This window comes from Halichoeres trimaculatus, unplaced genomic scaffold (genome assembly GCF_033239565.1).
Source record: "Halichoeres trimaculatus isolate MK-OKI-2021-1 unplaced genomic scaffold, fHalTri1.1 fHalTri1_scaffold_7, whole genome shotgun sequence".
Taxonomy (NCBI): Eukaryota; Metazoa; Chordata; class Actinopteri; order Labriformes; family Labridae; genus Halichoeres; species Halichoeres trimaculatus.
Window position 1 is genome coordinate 18,542,289 of NW_027437185.1, and position 8,478 is coordinate 18,550,766.

Sequence of the window (8,478 nt, forward strand, 5' to 3'; positions counted from 1 at the left end):
AACTGAGGTAAACCAGCAACTGCAAATTGCCTGTGTATCAGGACAGTGTGAGCAGACAGATCTGGGTTGTGTTTCTGGTTTTCTGAGTAGGGAGCACACTCCTTAAGTTGAAAAATGAAGTCGGTATGGATGTGCCAAAAACAAAATTTCCTTTAGTATCTGAAGAGAACCCATCTTGAGCTGTTATTTAAAAAATCCTTTTTAACCAGAACAAAGCACATTTTTAGCCTGGCATATCTACAGTATCTATCCAGCCAATATCTTTAGTGGTTTTCCTTTCAGGGATCATTGGGGGTATAAGCCCATCCTAGCTGTCATGAACGCAGAGGTGCTGCCACCGGAGTGGCTCGGGGTGTCACCAGCTACCTCAGAAATCTGGTTGGCAACCCTGCATGGCCACCCCTAGCAGAGCTTTTAATTCATTTGAGGTGAGGCAACAGTGCAAACTACCTCACCACGATGCAGCCCTCAGCCAGGAATAATGATTATCAAAAAATTAAATAAATAAAAAACAACATCAAAGCAATCAGATGGGTGCACTTTTGACATCACTTCTCAGAGTAAAACATAGTAGACTGAAAGATGGGTGCTCCGACTGTAGCCAACCTACAGGCAGCAAGGCTATAGCCTTAACTCTTACAGGTGTCTAAATTACTCAGGACTAGGTTGGAATCAGCCTTTCAAACAAGGGCCACTATGTATAGACATAATAAAGAAATCAACAGGTAACTTCACTGAGATGACATCATTAATAGTCAATGCTTCTGAAAAATGTCCCTATTCTCCCTCCTTTGGCTCTGTTTACTCCACCACCTCTCAGGGGGGTTATCAGGCTCTTCAGCGAAATGCTCCACAGTTTAACACTGTGCCTGTCTACTGTTGGGGCTCAGCAAGTAGTACACAGAGGGGTTGGGGGTCTTTTTAACTGGAAACAGCTGCATGATGGGGCTGAAAACAACTCCAGAGAACAGTGAGAGTGAACCATAACAAGGAAGCTGTGAGCCTGACGGTTAAACAGTGAAGTGAAGTTAAAGCTGTTAAAGCTCAATAAAGCTGAGGGGAGTCGCAGATTGATGGGGAAAACTCTCTGCAGGCTCAAAACTACAAGCAGCCCCTTTAAGTTACCTTTAATCAAACATTTTGAGTACAGTTGCTTCAGATTTTATAGAAAAAGCATCACGGTGACAAAAGTGAAGATGATCTTTTACACTTACTGGATGGTTAAATTTTATAAAGTGCCACTTCACAGAGAGCTCAACAAGCTGAAGCTTTGAACCTCACAGACATATATTTGGACTTGGCTGTGGATAAAAAGCACAGAAGAAGCCATATTTCCTGCTGAAAAGTTCAAACAGTCTTGTTTTATGGCTGCTTTCTAAAGGTGCAAAAGATTCAGGGTGAACATTTCCAGGTAAGTTAATCGGATGCTGCTGTGGATTCCTGGAGACTGTGAAGGTCAAAAGCTCCACCTCTGGTCGGCAGCCAGCTGTCAGTCTGCCCGATCAGGTGGAGCCGGTGATGCGGGGCGAGAGGGAGTGCTTGCATGAAAAACAACAACACCAGGAAGTCACAAAGAGATTAGAGTAAAGGTCCCTGTGGGGTTTAAGTGACGGTGAAGAGGGTATGGAGATGAGGAAGGCCAGAAGAGAGAAGAGAGGAAAGGAGGACAGGAGAGAAGAAGGGTGAAATACAGGGGGTGAAGGTGGAGTGGCCAAGTAGTCAGTGGAGGAGACAAGGAACAAGGGATGATAGAGGAGAGGGTGGTGGATGATGCAGGAAGGTGAGCCAATCGTCCTGCTCACTTGACCCTTCCAATTACCACAGCGACGGTTAATTAGCGCAGAGGTAAGCTCTGGTAATTACCGCATTGTGTCTCGGACAAGGGGCTACACACGTAGATCACACAAATACACACGCTCACAACACAACACGCACAAACTTGTTGCTATGGATACCTGCAATTCTCTCCGTCACTGTGCTGTAAAAAAACAGAGAAAAAGAAGATAGAAATAGATAAAAGAGATGAGAGGAAATAACAAGAAGACGGGAGAAAGCAAATAAACGCTCTACAAAGGCAAAGGCAGGAGGAGCAGTGTTCAGATCAGAGAGGGTGGCTGGTTCTGTGTGTTGGCCACATTGTTAAAGACACACTTTTATAAAAAAATATCCTTCTAGGAACCACACTTAAAAAGAGGAGCATGGAATCTGACACACACACACACACACTCACACACACACACAGGAATTAAAAGCAGTCGAGTATGAAACAAAAAACCTCCTTAGAGGCATCAAATGGTGGGTTATGTTAAATGTACGGTGATTTTTCTTCTGAATCTGTTAAAATATGGAAAACACTGCTGGCACACAACAACATACTGACACCCAATGCTTTAATATTACTGTGAATAATTTATTAGACTCATTTGATAGCCCATGAGTAGACCAAACACCTTCACCTCTTGAGCGCCATGCCAGGAGCATGTGCAGATCTGACTTACTGACCCCTGCAACATGCAAGTACACTGCATGGTACGGTAGAGTACATTCTGTCCAAAACAAAAACACACACTGAAGTGTACTCAAGGCACACACAGAACCCTAACACAAACCAAAAGGATGTGCAAGATCAGACACTCTGACCCATCTTGTTACTCCTGCCGGCACCTTCAACCCTCTAAAACGCAGATCGGGAATGTCCCGAAACACGCGTGTTCACATACACACACAGACAAATGTCTCCCCTGTTTAGCTGACACGTTGCATAAGCTGTCCAAAACTGTATTTCTCACGGGTGGAGAGTAGCAGGAACAGCAGCCACCTCGCACCTCAGCAGCAACGCCGCTGCATGGCCTCTGACAGGCCAGTTTAAAGGGCCATGTTTGGGTTAAAGGACATCATTTTGGGAGGTGAATAAAGTGTGTGGCACAAACACTGGGGGGCAATCCAACACTGGAGAAAAATGTGTGAAATGGAAAGGAATTGTTATTCTTTAATTAAAAGTCAAAATAATTATTTACTTTTAATATCTGTTTTCTTGTTTTTTATTTTAAATCAAAAACAGGTTTCACACTGAGGATTTTTATTCCTCAGACTGTGGCTGCCCTCTTCAGTCTGAAACATGTCTCCAGGTTTGATGTCGCCTAATGTAGACTGTAAAGCACTGCCCTCTTGTCTTTAATTTTTGGGCAGATAGCTCCACCAAGTGTCAGGGGCTTGTTACATTTGTTCTACATCACCATGTAGAGCAGAGCACAGCTACAATAAAACAGTCACTTTTTTCCTAGTTTTTGTTTAACTTGATAAAATCAGAACATTTTTATGTGTAATATAAAAATTAGCAGCCTTACCCCTAGATCGTTTGTTTGTTTGTTTGTTTGTTTGCTTTTTCTTAAGCATGTTAGGATGTTTCTATTCCTCTTATTTATTCTGGAGTTTTTAAAGTACTTTTTAAAAATAAATATGTTTAAAAATAACCACATCAAGTTTCCATGATTTCTTCTGTTTTTGTTTTTTTTCTGACTCTCTTCATGATTTGCTGCAGTGTGGACTCTTTCCTCTTGCCACCTCATACCCTGTGATTGATTCATGTCCATACCTCCTCCTAATCATCTCAATTTACACAGCCTTTGAGGATGCTTCACACAGAACTACACCACATGTAGTGTAATCGATCACAACTAAAAAGTGAAATTAGATATTTTGAACTGAGTGTCTTACATTGTTGCCAAAGATTGCTGCACTTGAGACAAGCTTATTCAAACTGGAAACGTATCGAGCAGCCATGCACTGAGTTAACTCATCTGAACTCAACTGATGGGCTTTAAGTAAACCCATACAGAAATGTATTGCTGCCACGCCTGAAAAAAAAATCAACATATCAGCATCGCATTATAAAGTAATAAGTTTCTCATTTTAACATGGTACTGCATTATCACATTATGACATGATGCTGAGCTATCATGTTATTATAGTGTACTAAATGATAACATTGTTTTGGTATAAGTTTAGGCAGGTTTGACTGGTGCAGCTTGTATACATAGAGCCCTCCATGCCCCTCCAACATGAGGGTGGCAAATAAAGCTACCGCTAGAGCACAGGTGTCAAAGTCTTGCCATGGAAGGCCGAGAGGCTGCAGGTTTTCTTTCCAACCAAAAACTCCACCAGCTGGTTTCACTGATTAGTCCCTGCTCTCTGCTTAAAGGTGAGGTAATCAGTGAAATCAGTTGGTGGAGTTTTTGGTTGGAACGAAAACCCGCAGCCTCTCGGCCCTCCATAGCACGACTTTGACATCCCTGCTGCAGAGGGTCGGACTGATTCTTTCTTGAGTAGAGCCCCATGTATTTTAAAATCTATACACATAGTTATCATCCCTCGTGCTCAAAAACAGCAGAATCTCCCCAGGTCTTAACCAAAGCATGAAGTACAGTTTAATCAAATCACTTAAATGAGTCATGTTCATCAAGCCCTCTGTAGAGTTTCCCCTTTCCAATATGAGTTAAGCAATCTAAGTATTCATGTTGTAACGTGAAAAAGGAGTGGAGCAACATGTGCCAGTGAGTAAACGCAGTAGGAAGGAATACTGGCAAAGTAAGATTGTAACTCAAGTCAATTATGTTTATCCAACATCCGGTCGACCCATTTGAGTGACGTGAAAGCAAAACTTCTAACATACATTTCTGTGAAAGCACTGGGCTACAAAATATTACATGCACTTTTGCCTCAAATGTGAATGTGAGACTGCCAATCTGTCACTTTCAGAGTCACTCTATGAACCTTATTATTGTTTGATTTGCTTTTTTCTTTTGACCGTGAGGCTGAGGACTGGCTGGTGAAACCACTGAAAGTTCATACCTGGAAGCAGCCAAAAAAGCAGACAGTAAATAAAGTTTTTAAATGTATAAAAAACAAAATGTGCAGGGAAGTTCCAAGGGTCATTGCTAAGGATTAGCTGGGGATAACTGGCCAGGCCGATTAACAGCACCGGTATTTGGTATTTAGAGGCATATTGGCGTAACCTTTTTTTAAATCTGACGGCTGTTAAAATAATATCAAACTGTTTCATTTTGGTTTTAATGCAGCTGCGCCGCTGTCTGTAGTCACTATTCTGTCTCCAGCATTGTCCCATCCACAGCACCATTTGATTGGTTACACGTAGAGCCATGGCTCAGGTAACAGCCAATCAGCAGTGAAAGCTGTGCATGCACAGTGCTCACGCACACTGTGGAGAGGAGAAAATTTTTTGCAGAGAGGAGAAGCTTCACAGAGCAGATAAATGTTTTGAAGGCAAGTTTAAGCAGCAGACTCTCCTGAAATTGTAATAAACATCCCAGTCACAGTTTTTTTTTAAGTTTTTGTTTAATTTTATGAGGCATGCTGCTGAGCCTGGGAGTTGTTGAATAAACGTAGGCTTAACGGCTTTTAAATGAAGTTAAGTGTTGGAGTTTTGTGAGGGAGCTTTTCATCTCACTAAGGTGAAAAAAACAACTGCACAGGCACAATACCTTTTAAGTAAAACAGAATCTAATGCAGAGTGTTTATGTTTTGTTTTTTTTTTGTTTTAACTTATCTCCATCTCTCTGAGGTCTACCTCAAGGGGGGTGTGGTTGCATAGGTGCATACATAGAATCAGCTGCAGGACTCCAGCAGTTTTAGAGTGTAGGCGCAGTTTAGGGATCAGGGATGAGAGGGGGGAGGGGTAAATGGGGTAAATTGTTGTTTAGGTTTATATTTAGTTTTTTCTTTTTTAGGGTTACTAAGTATTTTTCTTTCTTTTGTATTAGTATTATGGATATGTGCACTGTGTAAGTTAATTGTAAATATTGTTTATTTGTAAATATGTTTAAAGTGAGGAGGGAGAAATGGTGCCTTCGAAGCAACCTGTAACTCATATATTTCCCACCTGTAACTCGGGAAAATGCCCTGGAACGGCAGTCGAACTCGTAACTTACGACCCATGAACTTGTACCAGATCGATGTACTCCGAGTTATGACTTGTGACGTCACATCTGTGCCAAAACAATATGGCAGCCTCTGACACACGGTGAGAAATAGACTTTACAACAATGTAAAGTAAATGTGAACGTTGCAATCACTATTTACACACACGATTATGTACTATAATCTCTTATGTGTCCGAGACAGTGGACAAATGTGTCGCTAACACGAAATAGCTAATAGAGAGAGAGAGAGAGAGAGAGAGAGAGAGAGAGAGAGAGAGAGAGAGAGAGGGAGGGAGGGAGGGAGGGAGGGAGGGAGGGAGGGAGGGAGGGAGAGAGAGCTATCATCACCGGGCTACAAGTGTAAACTTCTAGTCTGATGTTCACACATCGCATATTGGCAGTAACTCTGACGTTTAGTGCATTAATCAACAAAAAATACGCTTTAAAATAACAACGTATATAGTGAAATATAAAGTAAACACCTCATGCACCGTTTCCCCTCCTCCGTTTCACTTAAAAAAAGAACTTGCAGGCTCCTTTGGTAATTGAAATGACCAAGCATAAATCTTAGAATTTCTGCCATGCTGGTTTGTTTACATCCCAGAATTCCTTGCGCTAAAATCAAAGTTGTAAATTGCCTGGAATGCTTTCAGGTCGGAACTCGGAGATTTCAACTGGGAAACATACGAGTTATGGGTTGCCTCGAACGCACCATAAGTCACTGGTGGGAGGAGACTGTTTTGCTGCTGATTATGGCCTCAGCTTCACCTGTGGAGATCCCTTATGTGTCTGGCTGTTGTTCCAAACCGCTTATGGGAAAACTTGCAAAATCTACAGTAAACTAAAAATCCCCAGATGTCCTACTGATCCCGGAAAATTATTCAGTATGCAACAGACCAGTCTACCTGGCATACTGTTTCCCACAATTTTTTTTTGTGTGTGCTTCCCACAATGCATGGCACTAACGCTGTTTGTCTATGGGGGTGGCAGGTTTTGGTGAACTACTGCCATCTACTGGAATTCATCAGCATTATAATTACAACACAACACTAATGTTAGACCGTCCATGAGATAGAAGTGAAGTGATGCGACAAATTCATTAACCCACTAATTCACTTTTTAAACCATACATGGATTATAAAGAAGTGTTTTTTCCATCAGCTGTAAAAAAATAAAAATCCCTTTCAGATTCATTTTCAGTAAACAATACAACTTTTGGTGTAAGATTACAAATCAAGAATGATGATTCTGTGTGATTTGATTGCCAAAACAACCAAATGCCAAGATCTGCCAATTACTTGTTTTGTATATCTATATTAAAGGCAATAAAAAAAAAACAAAATTATCTGTAGCTCCGTCTTCCGAGACTGGAAACCAGAGTAGCATACTATAAAACAGACAAAACCGGTTTGGAAAACAGCCTCTGTCTCCCTGAAAGCTGCTTCAGGTGTGTGATTTTTTTTGTACTCTGGGTGTGTGTGGATTTCAGTAAAAAGAAAGTCAGAGCTCTGAAACATGGTCTCATACTCCGAATTTCTCCACCTTACTCCACTCTTTTGGCCCATCGGTCTTCATCCTGGTAGTAAAGGTGTCTGTTTCCACACTAGAAACCCTACAAGGTTATATTATTCAAAACGTTGACACCAATATTTTCACTTTTACTGCAAATGAATATTGGCTCCCAATATTGGCCTCCTTGACTACTAACAATTTGTATTGGTATCAGCCCTGAAAAAAACATGTCGGTCTGTCTCTAAAAAGATACTTACATTAACTAATTGTTAAGAAGTAGACTATGTGCACATATTCATGCGTTTCCAAAATTAGTTTGCTACCACTGGTACTGTTGTTATCCTGGCTTAGTCGCATTTAGTGTATTGAACAATATGAAAATGATGAAAATAGCTCAAACATTCCCTGTTTGCATTGTTTTATAGAAAACTGAAACCCCATTTTTGTTTATATCTTACAGTAATGGATGAAATATGGAACTGTAGATAGTTTTCAGTTTTGGAAGGCATTTATGAGTGGTCATTCATTATGGAAACTACTGAGTTAATAAATGTATAACGTTTAATTTTGGCACCATGGACACTACTGATCAAAAGTTTGCAAACACCCCAAATTTTCCAGTTTATTGAAAATCAAGTGGCTCAAGTCCAATGAAAAGCTTGAAATGCTACAAAAGTAAGTGGTGAACTCCCAGGGGTCAAGAAAAAAAATTGAGGTTACTCAAAACTTAAATTATGCAAAAAGGCTCCTTAATTTAACAACTTAAAACTGTTGTATAGCAATGGAGATTGATCAAGCCCTCAAAGTTGGTGTTACCAATTCCTCTTGAGTCAAAAGTTTAGAAAACATGTAGGTTTATAAATTGATTTCATTATTTATTTTCTAATATCCATTGTTTAATTCTTCTATACTTTTATTTCAAAGTACAATGAGACACTGAACTGCATAATCAAAAAAAAAAAAAAAAAATAGAAAAATTGTTTTGGCCAGTGGTTTATTGTTATTCTAGTTACAGGAATTTGACTCT